The 21,025-nt window shown below is 39.7% G+C and overlaps 1 long non-coding RNA gene across 2 annotated transcripts; it reads right to left on the reverse strand.

Moving 5' to 3' along the window:
- Window positions 1-1,667: 1,667 nt before the first annotated feature.
- LOC145660172 (uncharacterized) lies at window positions 1,668-14,794 on the reverse strand. Of its 2 annotated transcripts, XR_014126353.1 has the most exons (5): window positions 14,659-14,794; window positions 13,599-13,661; window positions 9,037-13,413; window positions 3,594-3,715; window positions 1,668-3,464 (listed from the first exon to the last, which is right to left on the reverse strand). It is a non-coding gene; the product is annotated as an uncharacterized LOC145660172 (long non-coding RNA). The 2 variants fall into 2 exon arrangements; XR_014126352.1 differs by having other exon boundaries at window positions 1,668-3,715.
- Window positions 14,795-21,025: the final 6,231 nt, after the last annotated feature.

Raw genomic sequence — 21,025 nt, forward strand, 5'->3', positions numbered from 1 at the left:
TTTATTGCTATGGGTAGCTAGCATAGCTGCTTTACATGCAAATGCAAGTTCAAATTAGCGAAGTAATAGTAAACAATATTATTTTAAGCATTTAGTTTGATTGTGTCACTAACAGCTTTTTAACGTTACTGACAAGTATCCCCAGCCTCTGTGTTTTTCCTTATTTTTTTATTTCTATCTATATGTCTATCTATGATTATTTTTTGGTTTCTCTTGATTTCAGTTTATTCTGGCTCTGACTACATATTCCAAATTTCCTCTATATCCCAACTACATCCTGTCTCATAGATGATAATGGATTCACCCTAAATAAACATATCTCAACTTAGAACATGCATCATGCTTTCCCTTGCTTCTTGTGACTATCAACCCTTTTGTGAGCTATTAAATTGCAACGCTGGCGAATGTCTAGCAAATATCAAGCATCCAATATCAAGCAATATCAATATCCAATATCAAACTTTATATCAATTAACATTATTATGATATAATTAGCTAGCTAACCAGTCGTTTCTGTGAAAAATACAGCACAAAAACTTTTCTTCAAACCGCATGCAGGTTATAAATAAGGTTACATACTTGTCATTGTGATTTAGGGCATAGTTGACTTACTGCAAAACATAAAATTAACCAAATAGCTGCTGTCTGAAATGGCTGAATGTATTGTAAAATATTATTAACAAATGGGCTATTTGAGTGACTACTCAGTGTTAGCAATTTTGTAAATATGACTTCGGAATTCCTTTAAAATTGTCTTTATTATCTTTAATATTGATTAATGCTCCCCTGCCATCCTTTTAGTATACGATGTGACACAGAGGACTGTTGCATGGCACAGCAATATTCTGAAGACTTTAAATTGAACCCACCCATAATACAAGCTAGGTTTTATGAATTTGTTTTGTTGTATAGTTTGTATTCTTTGTATTTTATACTGTTAAATATAAACGAGTGGTTGCTGGAGACAGCCTAATGAATTCATATGAATTAATGAATATATTTTCACTACAATATTCCTAAAGACTGACATTTTCTTCATCATTCATCATAAACATTTGTGTCATCATTCAAAAGTTAGTATTAGTACAAATATATAGCATAGTTATCATCCATGCACAGGATTTGGCTGAATCTATACCTGTACCCATTCTTAATGTTGATCTGGTTGAGAGGATTCAAGCCTATGCAATATAGCAGTGAGGCCACAGAATCTCCATGGTATATATCTCACTTTATGGTGATCTGAGCAATTGTCTTTGAGTTGGCTTCTAGTGTTGTGATGAGGTACATTTTCATACGACCCTTTATATAATATATGTATATATAAAGCTGGCATTCCACATACAGCTAACCTAGATTGCCATCTGTATCTGTATCTATATCTGTAGGTGTGGATCATGTCAGAGCAAGATTGTGGTGCTGTGCTTTGAGGTCTATTAACCACTGAGCTCCGGTGTTGTGTGATGTTTCATTCTCCCATATGCTCTTTCTCTACTGTCATATTTCAACTCTGGGTGATGCACTGTCAGGGTTAAGTTGCATTGCAACTGAAAGTAAGCTTTGGTTGATTCATTGATGAAGAAGGCATTTACTCTTTTTGGTGTTGTTTCTTTTGTATATCTCTGCAGTCTTGATGCCACTGCTTTTGTCATGGTTGATCCCTCCTATTGTCCTTCTCTATGGTTTCCTTGTCTCATTTTTCACTTTTCCAGTCCCGTTCCAGTACTTGCTTTGGTTTTCACTGTTTAGTATTTGCACCTGTGCCTTGTTTAGTGTTCATTAGTTCAAACATTTAAACCCTTTCTGGTTCCCTTGGAGTTTTGTTGTTCATTATTTGAATGGTTGCGTTTGTGTGTTTGGATGTTTGGATGTTTGGATATGCCCGTCTGTTTTTCAAAGCCTGCGTTTGTTAGCCCTTGTGTTATCTTAACCGTTTGGTTTTCCTTGCCTCTGTGTGTTATTTCCTAGTTTCTGTTGTAGCCTGTTTCCCCTGTTTGCCTTCGTGTACTTATGTTTTTGGTTCATTTCCTTACTGCTCAACGTTACACCTTTGTTTAGCAGACTGTATAGCCTCACTTAGGGGTCATATCAGGGGTACATAAGAAAATGTATTTCAAGACTTTAATGGAATGATTTGATAATTAGTTTATTTTATAGAGATTCAAAATGTAGTGAACTGAATGGATATTTTGCATGTGTTTTCCATCCCAATACTCCAAATTCCTACAGTAAAAACACTTCAGTGTCATTTTGTGAATATGTTAGAACGTGTTCTCCAAGACTATAGCAGAGTGAATTGATAACAATTTGACTTTTTAAAATAACAATTTGACAGTTTTTTTTTTGAATTTTATATACTATTACTATTCTAATAATATTTTACTTTTACGGCATTTAGCAGACGCTCTTATCCAGTGCGACTTACAAAAGTGCTGTCATTTACTCATAGAATATATCTTAGTACAGTACAGTAGGTTAAAGTCCAACAAACCAATGAACTAGAATACTGTAGAATACAGGGATAAATGCGGATACCTAGAAGTACAAAATACATAAGGTCTATCTTAAAAAATGATAAGTGCTATAAACAATAAGTGCTAGAGTTTGTTAAACAACATAATTGTAATAAACAATACCCTACAATAAGTACTAATTTAGTCAGTCAATATGGGAGCAGTGTCAGTTGTCCTTTAAACATTCTGCAAATAGATGGGTCTTCAGTCTGCATTTGACGACTGCAAGGCACTCTGCTGTCCGGACAGCAAGTGGGAGTTCATTCCACCATCTTGGAACCAGGACAGAAAATAGTCTCAATGCTTGTCGTCCATGAGACCTGAAGCAAGGTATTTCAAGCTGAGCTGTACTTGAGGTTTGAAGTACTCGAGATACAGATTGGCCTTTGACCATTGACCTAAGGTATGAAGGGGCTGGTCCATTTTTGGCTTTGTAGGCAAGCATCAAGGTTTTAAATCTGATGTGTGGAACTACTGGGAGCCAAAGAAGGGAGCGCAGCAGTGGAGTAACGTGTGAACTTCAGAAGATTGAAGACCAGTCGTGCTGCTGCATTCTGGACAAGTTGTAGAGGTTTGATGGCTCTTAGAGGAAGACCAGCAAGTAGTGAGTTGCAGTAGTCTAGCTTTGAGATCACAAGAGATTGCACAAGCACCTGGGTAGCTTCCTGTGAGAGAATGGGCCGAATCCTTCGTATGTTACAAAAGAGGAATCTGCAAGACCAGGTAAGAGTAGAAAGATGAGTTGAGAATGACAACTGGTTGTCCAAAGTTATGTCCAGGCTACGGGCAGTTTTGGATGGTGATACTAGGGAGTTCTCATAGGAAAGTGTGAGGTCATGGTAAGGGTTGTGAGTAGCTGGGATGAACAGAAGCTCAGTTTCACTGGGGTTGAGCTTCAAGTGGTGGGCTCTCATCCATGTCAGTCAAGCATGCTGAGATACATCTTGAGACCTGCATGTAGAAAAGAAAGAAATAATTGAGTGTCATCAGCATAGCAGTGGTAGGACAAACCATGAGAAGATATTACATCACCAAGAGAATGAGTATACAAAGAGAAGAGAAGGAGGACTAATACTGAACCTTATGGAACACCAGTGGAGAGTCTACATGGTTTGGATGTAGATCCTCTCCATGTCACCTGATAGGACTGTCCCTCCAGATAGGACTGAAACCATCTCCAAGCAGAGCCAGTCACATCAAGCCTGGAGAGAACAGAGAGAAGAATGTTGTAGTTCACTGTGAATCAAGACAGATCAAAACAGATGACAGTTTGGCAGCTTTAGCAGAATGAAGTTTTTCTATCACTGCTATAAGGGCTGTTTCTGTAGAATTTGCCAGTTTATAGCCAGACTGTTTGGGATCATGCAGCTGGTTCTGGGTGAGTAAAAGAGACAATTGATTATAAACTGCTCATTCAAGGGCTTTTGAGAGGAAAGAAAGAAGTGATACTGGTCTGTATTTGGTAACATTGGAGCCATCAAGTGTGGCCTTCTTGAGGATTGGTACCACCCTGGCGGTTTTGAATGCACTTGGCATGTATCCAGAAGATAAGGAGTTGTTGATTATGACAGAGATGAAAGGAAGCAGATCTCTTGCGATTGTCTGAGTGGAAGCAATTTGATCCACCGGACATGTAGTCGAATTGCTGTGTAGTATAGGATTACTATGCTATACTATGCTATACTATACTATACAAATATACAAATATATTATAAATATACTAAATATACTATTGTCATGGTTACCCTGTCTCGTATCTTTGTTTTGTTTTGCTTCCTTGGTATTCCTTGTATGAGTTTCTCAGCCCTCCATGAGCCTGTGTCTTGTTAAATCTTATTACACACGAATTCAAACCCTGCCTTGTTGCCTGTGTGTTTGCTGGTCATTGTTATGCATGCCCTGTTCATTATAGCTTGTGTTATATACTAGCCACTCCTTGTGATTCCTAGCCTCTGTCTGTTAAACCCTAGCCTCGCTGCTATTCCTAGCCCACTTTATTGGTTAGTGTTAGTTTTTATTGTTACTTGTAGCATTGTTATTGCATGCTCCGTTTTGTTATCATGTGCTTTTGTTTTTATTTCAGATGCATTCCCAGACTCTACACATTGGAACATTGACCCTGGACTGTACTAACGACTGTGACTGTGAATTTGACCTTAATAAATCTCGCTCTTCTCAGCATATGCATTTGCTTCGTGATCGCGCCATGTTACAACTATAGTGAACTGATTGGCTATTTGCACAGTACAGCTATATATTTTCTTCATCTTGTCAGAGCAAAAACAAAGAAATCTTATCATGCATAGCTAATAAATTGGAATTTATCAATACAGTGGATTTAAGTGAAAAGAAATGGATTTCAACAGGGAAGGTGTAAATTTCCAACAAATTTAAGACTTCTCTTCTACATATGTTTTAACAAATTTTCTTTAGATGCATTAGACCTCAATAATATATGTTTAATTAAGCTTTTGAACAAATTTATTTTAAAATTTCCCCCCTATGTCATTTCACAGAAGGGTTATTGTAATACAAGATGTAGACAAGCACTTAAGCCTTAAATGTAAATAGCGCGACTGAGCTTGTACAGAGTGCCGATGGTGTAACCATGGTTTCAGTGTAGTAGTGCATCAATTCAAAAGTGCTTCAACACAGTCTACTTCAATCAAGAGGTTAACAATCGATACCATTTGCATGGCAGTCCTTTTATTCATCAAAAGTCACTACATGGATTAATTCACTCATGCTAGTGCTCTCATTCGTGCATTGAAACAGCTGAAAGTTCCGCCACTTTCTGTCCTTTCAGGAGTTCTGTCTAGATTAAAGAATCATGTTCTGCAAAACATGCTATCCCCATTTTACCACAACCCCCACAATGACGCATACACCTTACACAAAACACAAAACCAGTATAATTCTACACTACCAATACAGAGCTTTAATCACTGCTGGCAAATGTTCTGAACGTTTCAATATAAAGTGTTATATGCTGTGGTTTGTCAAATGGATAACCCATTTAATTCTTCGTGGTATATGTTATGCGTTTCAAATATCTTGCCTTGATGGGTTTTTTTTAAATCAAATTTATAATCTGTTGAATTATTTTTGTCACGGAATGCTCACCTCCTGCGAGTCACGTGGTTTGGCCAGCCACTTGTAGTGGGAGGATCTGTTTGTTGACACACCTGCACCTTGTTTGTCTGTATGTATTTAAACCCGTGTCAAAGTGTGCAGAGTGTTGGTCATTGTGGGTGTAACGTGTGGATGTAACTTGTTGATGTTTCATGGAAATTTTAAATGTTTTCGTTATTGTTAACTGTGTTCGTGCTTGTTTAATGTCAACCGTTTCATGTTCGTATTAACGTTTGTAATGCTTGTGAGTGCCATTATCGTTCCGTGTTTATATGTCAATAAATGTACGTCCCAGTCGCTGGAGTCTCTGTGTCCTGCACCTTGCCCTGCTGCACTCGGGCCACCACGTGTTACAGTTTTAAACATAAGTCTGTTGTCTTCATTGCTCATCTTTGAATTCTTATAGTTTGTGTGAATAGAGATGTTCATTGCACAGCCTTCGAAAAGAGTCCAGTCTGTCACAATACGGCCCCTCCTCCCTTCGCTTTGTCCCCTTTGGTGTCCGTCCCTGTGTCTGTTCTTGTCCTGGTCCCTGTCCTTCCCCCCTCAGTCTTGCTTGTGCTGGCCCGTGTCGGGTCGCTCAGTCCTTTGGCCTTGCCGTTTCAAGTTCAAGTTCAAGTTTGGTTTATTTGTCACATACATAGTCATACACAGTATAACTCGCAGTGAAATGGTTGAGAGTGCTCTGTCCAAACTGAGGAAAAAGAAAAACAGGGGTGCATAGAGAAATATATATATATATACACACAAAATATATTAACAATGTATGTACAATATATGTATATTATGTTTATATACACAATGTACAATGTATATATGGATATGTGTATATATATACATTTGGTGTTGTTTCAGGGCCGTAGCCCGATAGGCTGGCGTGCTGGGAGTCGAGCCGTCAGGGAGCGGCTCTGTTACAATATGGCACCCCTCCTCCCAAACGTCTCCTCGTGTGTGTGTGTGTGTGTGTGTGTGCTCATCAGTGTGGCCACACCCCCTGTGTTCCACACCTTCTCCTCATTGTGTCATTATTATGCGTGTATAAAAGTCTCCTGTTTACGTGTTGCTGTTGTCTGTGTTTGGATTTGATAGCCTACGAGCTACATCTTTCATGTTATGTGCATGAATAAATGTGTGGTCCTGTTTACGCGACTCGTCCCCACATCCTGCTTAACCTCCATATGCATTACAGAAACACAGACCGACGAAGGATGCCTGGGAAGGGGAGCAAAAGAAGGAAGGGGAGGAAAGGAAGCAAATGCCCTTCCACAACCCCGCAGAGAGACCCTCCGTCATCCTGGCCTCACTCCAGACTTCCACAACAGAGAAGGAGGCCACTGGACAATTTTGGGAGGGGCCCTGAGTATGATCCAGGGTCGGACTCTGCGGAGTCCTACAGACCTCAGCCAGACTACAAGGATCCGGCACTCGGAAGTGGACTCCGCTGGGTCCTTTGACTCCTACATGGACTACTACGAGGGTTACGCAGATTATGGAACTAGAGGGGAGTGTAGCGACGTCAGTATGCGGTCGGACTTGGGGTTCGACTATGTGGAGGATCTTCCAATGGAGGTGGAGGAGGACCTCTATGGGGATCCTCCCACTGACAGTGACGTTCAATGTGCTGTCTCCAAGAATGACTAGCCTCTGGCACCTAAGATACTGCCCAAGACTCTGCACAGGAGGTAACGCTTAGGGCAAGCAAGCCATCCTGTGCAACAGATCTAGAGGTGACCTCCTCCAAAGAGGAAACTCCCTTCACTAGGGCACACAGCCCCAGAATTCGTGCACCTGTACTGAAACCTCGCAGAGGCAAAAAGGAAGCGACACCAGTGCTCACCCCAGAGAGGGGTAAAGTAACTGGTGCGCCTCCTGAAACAGGGCAGCAAAAGTTACCGCCCCCCAAATCAGCAAGGGGCGATCCCTCACAGGTGGGTCGGACTACAGCCCAGCCGATGACTGCGGGACAGCCAAGGGCTCTTGCCAACTTACCTGGACTCCTTTATAGTCCTTTGTGTAATTTTGTACCTGTTGCTGTCACTGTGTCTGTCCCCATTACGTTGTCTGTCCCAGTCGCTTTGTCCCCCTTGGTGTCTGTGCCTGTACTTGTCAGTGTATCTGTCCCTGTGTCTGTTGTTGTCCTGGTCCCTGTTCTTCCCCCCTCAGTCTTGCTCGCGCTGGACCATGTCGGGTCACTCTGTCCTTTGGCCTTGCCATTTGGCGTTGGTTTCGGAGCTGTAGCCCAATAGGCTGGCGCGCCAGGACTCACACCGTCAGGGAGGGGCTCTGTTACGATACGGCCCCTCCTCCAAAACATGTCCTCGTGTGTGTGTGTGTGTATGTGTGTGTGTGTATGTGTGTTCATCAGTGTGGCCCCCCCGTGTTCCACACCTTCTCCTCATTGTGTCATTATTATGCGTGTATAAGTCTACAATTTATGTGTTGCTGTTGTCGGTGTTTGGATTTGATAGCCTACGAGCTACGTCTTTCATGTTATCTGCATGAATAAATGTGTGGTCCTGTTTATGCGACTCATCCCTGTATCCTGCTTAACCTCCTATGTGTTACACAGTCCACCATTCCAGTTCAAGCATGCATAAGAATCCAACTGAAACACCGACAAAGCCAAGACAGAGAGTCACCTTCACTTCTCTATTAACTCATCAGGAATCATGTACTATTATGCAAGTCACAACTAGAGGGGGAGGTGGTTGCAAAGTACAATTCTAAAATCTACTAAAATCTAAATCTAAAAATCTAGTTTATCCCGCTTTTAATTTATGATAATCTGTAGGTGTCCAAGCTCTAAAGATCATTTTTCACAAGTCAGGAAGGTGAGGAAGCCTGTCATGGTTTCCTCCTCCTGGTGTTGTGGTTCCCACCATGACATCTTCATGTGCTTGTTTTGGTTTTCCTGGTTTTATTTTGGCGCTTTTTTTATCCTTCCTTGTTTTGGTTTCATTCTATTCCACCCCCTTGCCTGTATCCCTGCCTGTAAATATATTTACTCATGTTTGTTTAGTTTTCATCAGTCTCAGTTATTTAAGACCTCATGTCTGTTTAGACTCTGTTAGCCTCCCATGTTTTTGTTTCCCTCACTCATATAAAGAACCTCCTGCACTTGCATTCTGCCTCTCACCTCATCCCTGCTAAAACGTTGCAGAGCCAGACAAGGGAGGGGACAGAAATGCACGCATGACATGCACACCAAAAATAGCCAGTAAACTGACAAGAGCTCTTACAGAGACTCAAAGGCATTGGTTTATTGCAAATACACTTAAATAAAATTAAACAAACTCCTTTAATTTTGAAATATAATGTGTACGTTTGGTAGGCGCAGACAGATAAATCCGCCAGCAGATGGAGCTGTTGTGTCATTGGTGTATGGCCCTACCTGTGAGCAGTAGTACTAGTTGGGAATCACTCAGAGGAAGAATCTGAATGTGTTTGGAGCTGGATGACCCATGGCTGTCCTCATTGTCAATGTGATGTGTGACATTTTACTAAGCACAAAGCAAGACGTGAGTGGTACACAAAAGAACAGAATTTAATAAAAGTCCAAAAAAAGGATAACATCAATGGAGTAAAGTTGATGAGTAAAGTCCATCTGTTAGGAAGGCACCTAGGCAGACAACTCACTAACTCAAATATGAAGCAGAGCAGATCGGATATTTATGGGAAGCTATTATTAATTATTTACTTTTAGTCTTATTAAATATTTAGTCAGTCAATTTCATTTTTAGAGCACAAAAGACTACAAAAGCCAACCAATGTGCTATACAACTTAAACAAGCACATCAAATTAAAAACATTCAACTTTCACATAAGTAAAAATAAAATGAATAGCAAAAATAGTACACCAATAAAAACCGATGCTTTACTTTTCAAATTTGTCAGCTGTGTTTTTTTGTTGTTGTTTTTTTTAAAATAAATGTCTCAGTATGTTGAGAGATGCTGCTGCAACCTGTTCCTTGCCTTGAGAATGTTTTAAATTTAATTTAATAAGGATGTTATCTACACTTAATATTGTTATTTATTATTACTCATATCAATATTATTATCCTTTCTGGTAATTCAATTATCCATTTTAATTGAAACAAAGAAACATAAGCAAAAACTATAGGAACATAAAACAAAGGCAAAGGCAATGCTAAAAGCTCAGGATAAAGAAAATAACAAGCTACAGAAGTAACAAACCATACAATAGCCAACAATGACACTAACAAAATACAGGGCTTAACAAAAAATAACTAGACTCCGCTGAAAGTACTCAGGAGCAGGGAACAAAACAAGGAGTCAGAACATGGAACGACCAAAACAAAGTTGTACATGGAATAGCTTTGCTGGGCAACAGCTAGCATGTATGCCTTAACCACCACCACCAGGTGTCCTAACTACACTGACTTCCCAGGTGTAGGAGCAATTATTTGACACCCCTGGAGGGCAAGGAGTTCCCATGATATGCAGATTAAAGAAATGCATTGTTTCCACAAAGAAGCACCAACACAGCAAGGCAGTAAAAGAACCATTAGTTTTTTGTTTTTTTTCTAGACAGGACGGCACTTACAGAACTTGCTGGACCTGGTGGACTAGGACTAACTGAAAGCCTATGTATACTCTGCAATTTCAGAGCATTCAATGGAGAAAAACACTGTAATAAGAAATACAATAAACTCAAGCATTCTTGGAACTCATGATTCCAAATTGTGGATGTTTGTCAGCTGCAGTGGTTCTAGGAAGTTTTACACAGGGTGGAAAGAGATTTAGTGGAGTAGCAGGAATTTTTGGGCAGGTAGCATGTTGGGGGTGGATAGGATCACATAATTTCTCAATGTTAATTTTTACTGAATTGTCTCCAATTTATTTTGTCATTTTGCGTGATATTGTGCATTCAGAATGCACATATTTATTGCTTCCCTTTATAGCACTAATGGAACAGTCCTGTCATGCTTTTGCTCTCTCTGGCACTGGGGTTCCCATGGTGACACCTTGTTCCTCCTCCTTGTCTAATTCCCTGCCTGTCATAGGTTTCACCTGTGTTTTGCATGTTTGTTTGTTGGTTATTGTCACTGTCGCTTCTATATCACTACCTTTATCCTTGTTGCTATTTAAACATTACTTTACCTAGCTCTTTCTCCATGCACATCTCTTTTAAGCAAAGTTATTTGGTTTATTGGTTGTACTTGTTTCTAGTTGTCTTCTAGTTTCCCAATTCCTTATGCTTTGTGCTTGCTTTCATTGTTATATTAGTTTCACTGTTTGTTCTGTTTATTTCCTTCATTTAAATGCCTCCTATCACTTGCTTGGCAATGCCCATCAGCACAGCCACTGAACACCTTAGTAAAATCCAGGCAGCACATAAATCTATGCCCATAAGTGAGCTGCGGGGGTGTTGTTGACAGCAGCAATTGTATTATTAACCTGACACAACTCTCACCTTTGAACCACCTCATATGCATGTTTGCAAAATTTGGTGTTTTACCATACTGAGGGGAAGAAGTGAACCATACTGCGAACACTTCCATGCCCTAACCTGAATTTGTTGAGCCAGATAGGGTGGGAATTCATCTGGAGCTACACATCTTGCATTTTTTATCCAAAAACCATTAGAATCAACGTACCTTTGTCCATCCAAGAGCAGACCTCAAAGGCTGGAGCATCATAATACATCTATAACAGTAAGGAACATCATTTTGCTTGTCATCCATTGGAGTAGTAATAGCAGCAATTGAAAGAATGGGCAACATTGCTGCAGCTTTGCTGCCCTGTCACCCATAAAGCCCAATGTTTGATTAGCTTAATGCTTTTTCCTGCTAAGTGTCCTGGAAGCTCACATGACGACATGAGATCAGAGACAAATGAAACATGTTTCTTGGGTGTAGCAAAGCCATGCTACCACCACATCTGACCAAAGTTATGTATTAAGCCAAAAGCATAATGAGAACATGTAAACCGTAGGGCTAGATGGTAAAACTCAAGCAGCGGTCAGTGCTACAAACTTGGCAGCTTGTGTGGAGAAATGATCAGGGAGACAAACCTACACCACCAATGGATGTGGCAATTAGACAGCCCACCCAATATGTTTACTGCCATTGATAACCTGAGCTTAGCCATCAGCAAATGAAATTAAATATGGATTCTCCAGAAGAATTTCTGAAATACCTAATGGTCAGATGGTAGATAGCACTGCATAGTCATCAGATTCACATTCATCATTATTAAAGTCACATTAAAGATAAGGGATTAGTGATCTGACCCTTTTGAAGGTGAATGTTAATAGCTGTAAGAACATCCAGCCAACTGCTCCAGCTTTGTGTAGTAACTGTGATAACCCAAACTGATGACAACAGAGAGACTACTACATGAGAACAAAGTACTGTTGACCAATGAGACAGGACAAAAGAGCATAAACCATGACAGTCGTACAAGTTGCTTAAAGCACACCCAGACATGGATCATACCCAGTGGCACCGATATCTAGCTCAACTGAAAAATAATGTACTAGCTGCAGCTGACCACCACGATCCTGCATAAGTCTTGCATTCATAAAATGATAATGTCCGTGCACATACAACATCAACTGTAATTCAGTTTGCACAAAGCCCGATGCTACATCAAATATATGCCACCCATGGTGTTATTTGAACTATGCACAAGGGCAGTGGTAGGTCAGTGGTTCAGGTACTCGACTAGTAATCAGAAGGTTGCCAGTTACATTTACGGCATTTAGCAGACACTCTCATCCAAAGCGACTTACAAAAGTGCTTTTTCATTTATTCATAGAATACATCCTAACCAGTAGAGTGGGTTAGTCAAATTTACCAACAAACTAGAATAATGTAGAAATACAGGGATCAGTGCTGATGCCTAGAAGTACAAAATACATAAAGCTTTATCTTAGACAATGATAAGTGCAATAAACAAGTACTAGAATTTGTTAGTCAACATCAGTGTAATAAACAATACCCTACACTAAGAAGTAGTTTCAGTTAGTCAACATAAGAGCAGGGTCAGTGGTCATTTAAATATTCCATGAATAGATGGGTCTTCAGTCTGTGTTTGAAGACTGGAAGGGACTCTGGACAGCAAGCGAAAGTTCATTCCACCATCTAGGAGCCAGGACAGAATAGTATCGATACTTGTCTTCCATGAGACTTGAAGTGTGGTATTTCAAGCCAAGCAGTACTTGAGGTTTGAAGTACACGAGGTACGAATTGGGCTTTGACCATTGACATCATGTATGGAGGGGCTGGTCTATTTTTGGCTATGTAGGCAAGCATCAAGCTTTTAAATCTGATGCGTGTAGCTACTGGAAGCCAATGAAGGGAGCACAGCAGCGGAATGACACGTGTGAACTTCGGAAGATTGCTGCATTCTGGACAAGTTGTAGAGGTCTAATGGCTCTTAGAAGAAGACTAAGAAGTAGTGAGTTGCAGTAGTCTAGCTTTGAGATTACAGGAAACTGCACAAGTACCTGGGCAGCTTCCTGCCAGAGAAAGGGCCAAATCCTTTGTATGTTACAAAGGAGAAATCTGCAAGACCGCATTAGATTTGAAACACGAGTTGAGAACGACAACTGGTTGTCCAAAGTTATGCCCAGGCTATGAGCAGCTTCGGACGGTGATGCCCGGGAGGTCTCAAAGGAAACTGAGGTCATGCTAAGGGCTGGGAGTTCCTGGGATGTACAGAAGCTCAGCTTTACTGGGGATGAGCTTCAAGTGGTCATCCTTTTCGCAGTGTCAGTCAAGCATGCTGAGATATGTCTGGAGACCTGCATGTCAGAGGGTGGAAAATAAAGAAATTGTTCAGTGACATCAGCGGAGCAGTTATAGTAGAAGATATTACATCACCAAGAGAACAAGTATACAAAGAGAGGAGGCGATGGCCTAATACTGAGCCCTGTGGAACACCAGTGGAGAGTCTAAATGGTTTGGATGTGGAGCCTATCCATGTTACCTTATAGGACCATCCCTCTAGGTAGGACTGAAACCATTTCCATACAGAGCCACTTACACCAGGCTAGAGAGAACAGAGAGGACAATGTTGTGATTCAAGCCCACTACTGCCAAGTTGCCATTGTTGGGGCCCTGAGCAAGGCCTTTAACCCTCAATTGGTCAAATTATACTCAGTCATAATTCTAAGTCACTTTGGATAAAAGCATCAGCTAAATGCCAATGAAATGAATGCACAAGTTTCCGATGTGGTAATCCACTGTCTGTAGCCATGGCTGAAGGGATTACAACATCTTTTGCAGCTGTATGTACCAAACAAATCATGCTCCTAATCATTCACAGATGTCTCTACATATAACCGTGCTCTAGACTGTTGTCACAGTTCTCATGTTTTTTAGTGTAAACATGCCCCTAGGGAAGCATGTTGGTCCACCTGCTGTATCAGTTTACCTAACTGAAACATGTGTTTGTGTTCTGTGCACTAGTGGCTGCACATTTATGATTGGCACACTGTTGTAACCACAGTACTCAGTTATTATTAAAGAAGTGACACTCCTGCAGTTCAGTCTTTAATAAAAAATGGCAATGTCTGAACAATTGAATGTCCCCATTATGCACTTGTCTAAGGCTCTAAGACATTGCTCCTGACCCCATTCTGACACTTCTTGTCCTTATTATTACTTAACTCTGTGACTGCAACAATATCACAAAGACAAACTACAGGAAACACCTCTGTACTTTTTTCCTAAAGAAACACTACTGGGAATAACCACACAAAAACAAATAAAAAAAGAATGATTGAGACACGTACATCTATGTTTCTCGAAGCAGAAACACTGTCTGCTCTCATAGACTAACATCTGATCTGTGATCTGGAAAACATCATTTACAGATCAATGCAACTCATAATTTTTGTCTTGTGGTTACATACAACAGGATAACATAGATGAGAAAACACAGTATGCCAACCTCCTAGATTAATATTCTAGGGATAGTCAAACAAAAACAAACATAAATGGACTGTTTGCCTTTGCTACTTCTTTGTCTAGAAGGTTTAACTCACCAAGTTTAGAGAGTGATCAACCATTCCACTTTCGTTGCTATAAATTGTTGTGTATCTTCGTCTATGCAAAGGAAGAGTCAAGAGAATCTGGAGGTTGAGGCAGAGTGTTGTTTATTGAGGTCAGTGTCTGTTTTCAATACTCACCACCTGTCTCACCAATAGGCTGCATCAATCATAATCCCCGGACCTCTGGCTAACACCACCTGTTACCAATTCATCTCAGTGAAATTAAGCACCATTACATTAAAGCAGTCTTTTGATGTGTTGCCTTGGTTATTGCCTGTGCATATTAAGAGGTTTTCTAATTTTGTTTCCTGTTGTGTTTTTGACACTGTTCTCTTGTTACTTTGCTTTTCTGGATTTGTCCCTTTGTACTCCTGCTAGTGGTGGGGTTCTTTGGGGGGGGGGGGGGGGGTTGGGTTGTGCCTCTGCCAGTGTTTGGACTATGTTATTGGATTGGCCTGTAATCAATAAAGCTACACCTGACCTTTTCCAAAAGTTTCTGATTCCTTACACAATAATAGAATAGAATATGGAAACAAATTCCACCTCCACGTCAGTTAGATGAGGGCGATAAGAGCTATATCCAGAAGGTTATTTAAAGCTATGTACTCATTTGACCTGATCCAAGTTCTGTTAGATAGAGTAGGTTAAATCCATGATCAATGGTGGTATCGTTTATGCTAATTTCTTTAGATGTTGGAGTGCTGGCAATATTCTGTGTGCCATTTCGTTTAATACTACTTAGGTTATTTAAACATTTTTTTTAAGGTTTTCTGTATTTCTGCTTAGCTCAGGGAACAGAAGTGTCAATACAGTGGACCTTGAGTGATGTCTCATAGCAATCAGGAGATGGTTTATCTTCTTTCTCTGCTATCTGGTCTCCACTCTGTATTGTCATTGAATAACTAAGACTGTCATAAAACTCTGAATTATGCTAAAGGAAAGGAGAGCAGCACCCTACCGAGCAGAATGTATACCATCCCACCATAAAAGGCCAGGCTTTTCCTCAAACGTAGCCCATTTATCTTTGAACCCCACATTGTTTTGTGAGAACCACTTAGACATCCAGCCAACAGTTCAACGATAAAACCGGTTGTACATTATATTTCCACGCAGCACTGGAGTGGGTCCAGAGCATACTACAGCATCAGACATTGCCTTCACACTTAAATTTTACTCTTAATAATCTCTGAAGGGTGAAGGCATATACCATTAGGTCCTATATGAATGACTGCCTTAAAGAAACTATGGTTGCCTAAGACCTTAAGATTATTTGCAATGTCTGGTAACCTGGAAGCCATTATGCAGCTAACTACAGCTACTGGTGTCCCTAAAGGCCTAGCTAATTTCACCTGTTGCAGAACAGAGCCCCCTATAATCAGAGCTCTTTCAACAGGTTTCTCAGTGGGTGCCTCATTGAGTAGGGCAAACCTGTTGTGTACACAAATGGAAAGGGTGTAATGCTGTCATGGGTGAGCTGACGTATGACTATTTCACCATGATGTCACTGATTCATGAAAGAAACAGGAAGAAAATGTCCTGTCAAAATCTCTTTAGTGCAGTACATTAATAACATCATCTTTTCTTCATTCAATTTAAGAGTACATTCGACTTCCATACCACTGACTTTTTGGCATTTCTTTCATATCTTAGTTGACATGGTAATAAAGCTAATTTGGCTGAAGCACAAATAGCCTCATCCTCTGTTCAGTTTTTAGTAGAGCTAATGACTTTGAGCTAGAGTGGCTGGAACATTCTGTTGTGCCTTCTAATAAAGGTATTCAGCCAAACCCTTTTGACTAGAAATATAAAGCAGCGAAAATTTTAAGCAGTGCTGTGTGTCTGTACTATGATTTTTCCTAAAACCTGAAAGATAATTCTAAACTATTGTACACATTGAGGTTAATAACTCTGCTTCACTTGATGCTAGAAAGACAGGGTTACTCTTCTTGGAAAGGAACATACGAGAACTACTTGTATTTAAAATTAGATGGATCTACATGCTGTCCTTGCAATATCTCTCCTGCTAAAAGCTGTGAAAAAAAAAACATTGCACTGATTGTATAAAACCCCTTATGGTATTTTTATGGATGTTTCAAGCACACATACTTTTTTCAGTTGTTTATTTGGCTCATGACTATTAGTCAGTTGCCCTTCACCACAACAATTAACCATTTAATTTTTCTTTGATGGTGAAGGGAAAGAGAGGACATACATCCTGCAAGATTTTACATCATCAGCTCTACCTTGCATCATCAAGGTGTCACAGAATGCTCCTCCCCCCATGTGTCATATGTTACAGCCTGCCGCGTGCAGGGGGATTCACATGTGTATTGTTTGTAACCATGCCCCCCTGGGATAGCACACACCTGCACAGGATTTAATGTTACATGTTTGGTTGTGTATTTAAACCCCTTTCAGTGTGTGCTCCTTGGTCATTGTCGCTACTTATGTGTTAGTATAGATCTCTGTAGCTGTAACGTTGGTTTGTGTTATCACCAATTCATGTGTATATGTTAGTTGTTTAATGTTTAACATGTAACTTTGTTCAACATAGATGTTGTATGTGAGTACCACCTTTGTCATCTATGTTTAATGTAAATAAACATTTTGCACCACCGAGGAAGTCTGTGCGTCCTGCTCCATGCCCAGCGGCACTCAGGCTATCAGTGTTACACAAGGTGGAATCTGTAAGAAGCAGAATGTCATTTCAACATGTCTTCCTTAGTGCAGTGTATAATTAACATCAGGTTTGCTTCATCCAATTTGAAAGTGCATACCACTGAATTGTTGGCATTGCTTTCACATGTTAGGTCACATGCTAAAAAATCAATGTGTCTAAAGCACAAATAGCCTCTCCCTCTGTTCAGTTTTTAGGACAGCTAGTGACTTTGAGTCAGAGTGGCTGGAACATTCAGTATTTGAAGGGTGACTCCCTGCCATGCCTCCTAATATAGGTATTTTGCTCAGCCCTTTTGTGTTTGCTTGAGTAGGTTTCATTCGCTGAAATAATTTCATTAATATGCTCATAAATTACTGCAACCCTTTGATTGTTAATGGCACAGGGAATAAGCACACAGCAGTAGTGTAGCAGCAGAATCAGGCTGGATAGAATGCTATCTAGCTGATAAATATCAAACACTTCCAAATTAGCCGAACCAAGCGTGATGTCATACAATCTATAGTGATCCACATTACATGTTTGGTTTCATAAATGATTTTGGTGACATTATATTTCATCCTTTTTAGATTAAATAAACATTCACACTCTCAATATAATAGTAGTGATTTAGCAGTAGTGAAGCATTGACCTTTATAGCATTTAGCTGACACTTTTATGTAAAGTGACTCACAATTATGACTGAATACAACTTGAGCAATTGAGGGTTAAGGCTCAGGGGCCAAACAGTAACAATTTGCCAGTGGTGGGACTTGAATTGGCAACTTTCCAATAACAAGTTGAATACCTTAGCCAGAGCTACCACTGCGCTGCATTTAAATACATTTCCTGCACCACATTTAAATACATTCAGCAAATTAATCAAAAATATTTTTAATTGTTTAAGTGTTTAAATAAGATTTGTTTATAATCTGACACATTCAGTTGTTTCTCACTGTATTTGGAGTGTCCAAATAAAAAACTGTAGAAGTTAACCTTAGAAGTCACTGAACATGTAACAGGTATAATACATACTGTCTCAGCACACTTAACAAGCTGTTATAGACATTCTGTTGACAACATTATGAAACTTGACTTGATTTTGGTTCAGGTAAGGGTCAAGATTAGGGCCGAGGTGAGGGATAGAATAAGATTTTGGGTTGAGGTTAAGGTTGGGATAAAAATTAGGGTGAGGGTGTTAATATTAGGTTCTGGATTTTGGTTGGGGTAAAAGATCTTCCCTTGACACTGAGGAAGTATGAGCAATGTTATAAATAATTATGTAGACCCATCTATTTGCAGAATATTTAAAGGACAACTGACACTGCTCCCGTATTGACTGACTAATTTAATACTTATTGTAGGGCACTATTTATGCTTTTTAACTCTAGCACTTATTGTTTATAGCAATCATTGTTTAAGATAGACCTTATGTATTTTGCACTTATAGGTATCAGCATTCATCCCTGTATTCTACAGTATTCTAGTTCATTGGTATGTTTAATTCTAACCTACTATACTGTACTTGGATATATTCTATGAATAAATGACAAAGCACTTTTGTAAGTCGTTCTGGATAAGAGCGTCTGCTTAATGCCGTAAATTTAAATTATGTAGACAAGGCTGCAGCAAAGTTTCCCAATGTGTGATTTTCTGCCACAAATTTTTGTTAATCCTCAGTGTCTGCATTCATTTCTAAATGTAATAAAACTTTCTAAATGCAGTAAGACATCGAAGGTTTAATTGTTTTTATTTAATGAAGAATTGAATGCATGAGAGAGAAGCAGCCAATTTAATCTCTTCTGATCAAATTCCACAAAACATTCAATTCATATCTACACACATGGCAGTGATGGCATGGATACATGGATACATACTGTTTTTCCTCAGATTACTCTGCACCAAACATAGCTCCATCTTAAAACACACGTGTATCAAAACAAGTACACAAAACAAGTTATTGTTCCTGACAGGATCCTTGTCCCTATTCCAGGCTTTGTCCCTATTCCATGCTGGCCCCTGCCCCAGCTCCCGTTCCTGTCCCAATTTTGGAGTCATTTTTGGCTCCTGTGGCCATTGAAGGCCCAGCTCCATCTTCTGTCCACATTACTAATTGAGCCACTGAGTTATTATAATAATTTCCTTGAGTAGGTAGTGCATGCAATACATGAAGACCATGTAAGAGAGTGGGTTGATAAATTAGTATGGGAGAGGCAACTCAACTTGTTCTCATCATGTTCATGCACTATTTATACTCTGGCAAAATGGTCTTTCTCATGTATAAACAACTTAAAAGGACTATAGTCTAAAAAGCAGATTAAAGCACTGCCTTCAATGTCTCAAAAGAAGTTTTACTCTCTGGACTCCATTGAATTGAGATAATTCTTTAAACTCATTTCTATAACTGGGAGGGATGACAATATCCTGCTCTCCCCCCAAAGTGGAATGTGTCTGAACCTAGATAACAGGCCTGAGGGCTGCACCATAAGCAGGCTGAAAAAAACTTGGGGGTTTCAGTAGGATAGCAAACTTCACTTAATAAAACATTTACATGCTGGTTTAATTGATATCGTGATGTGGGTTAGCAACTTTAGGTTTAACCAGGCTTTACTGATCAATTCCTATGAACTAGTGCAATAAATGCCTTGCCTTCAGCAACTTTGGGCTGAATGCAAATGCTGAAGCTGCAACAAAACCATAATAACCAGGTTCTTAACGCAGTATCAGGTTAAAATAATCACATCATATAAAAAATTTAATCATTCAATAAACATGGATATTACACGTTTCATTTGTGAAGCCCGAACCAGAATACAATAATCTTTTTTTCTATAGGTTTGTTCTGACTGCTATCTCTTAGAAGGGAAGTGATCTATAGGAAGACAGTAGTTTATTCAACTTAGTTGAAGATGAAATTAAATGGAGTGGAATAGATCACGCTTGGACAATGAGGATAAAAATGTAAAAATATAATAAAAGAAAAATAATCGAGAACTTATTTTACCATTACATTACTCTTAAAATATCCTTATGCTCCTACATAATCAATAAAAAAATAAATCACATATGTAAAACTTTATGTACACAGTGAGGCAATGATAAAAACAAACCTTCTACCCACCACAGTCAGGATAGCAGGCTCAATGTACCAACTTTATTTATATAGCAACTTTCTTACATACAGATGTTTTTATATATATATATATATATATATATATATATATATATATATATATATATATATATATATATATATATATATATATATATATAATGTGTGTGTGTGTGTGTCATAGTTAGTCCCTCCCAGCTTCTGTGTTCCATCGTTTCCCTCTCATGTGTGTTTTGGTTCCATTCCTTAGTTTCGTTTTCTCCACCCCTTGCTTGCTTTTCCACGTCCATCATTACTTTCACTTGTTCCTCGTTTCTAGTCTTATTAAGTTCATGTATTTAAATGAACAGCCATTGGCTCCCCTTGAAACACTAGAGAGGTAGTTTAGTGGAGTTGGCTAGGTCCCTGGCTGGTGTTGCTGTAGCCTATGTTCCAAGTACAGGCCATGAGCGCTGGACGGGTCTGCTCAAAGCCCATGAGGACTGTCTCAAAGGCTCCACCTCTAGGATGGGCTCTCCCTGGGTGGCTGGTGACAGGCGGGACATAGTCAGTAGCAGCACGTTTGGACCCAGGGCAGACGTGCCCCTCTGCAG

This window comes from Electrophorus electricus, chromosome 12, assembly GCF_041902795.1.
Source record: "Electrophorus electricus isolate QZ-2024a chromosome 12, ASM4190279v1, whole genome shotgun sequence".
In the NCBI taxonomy this organism is placed as follows: Eukaryota; Metazoa; Chordata; class Actinopteri; order Gymnotiformes; family Gymnotidae; genus Electrophorus; species Electrophorus electricus.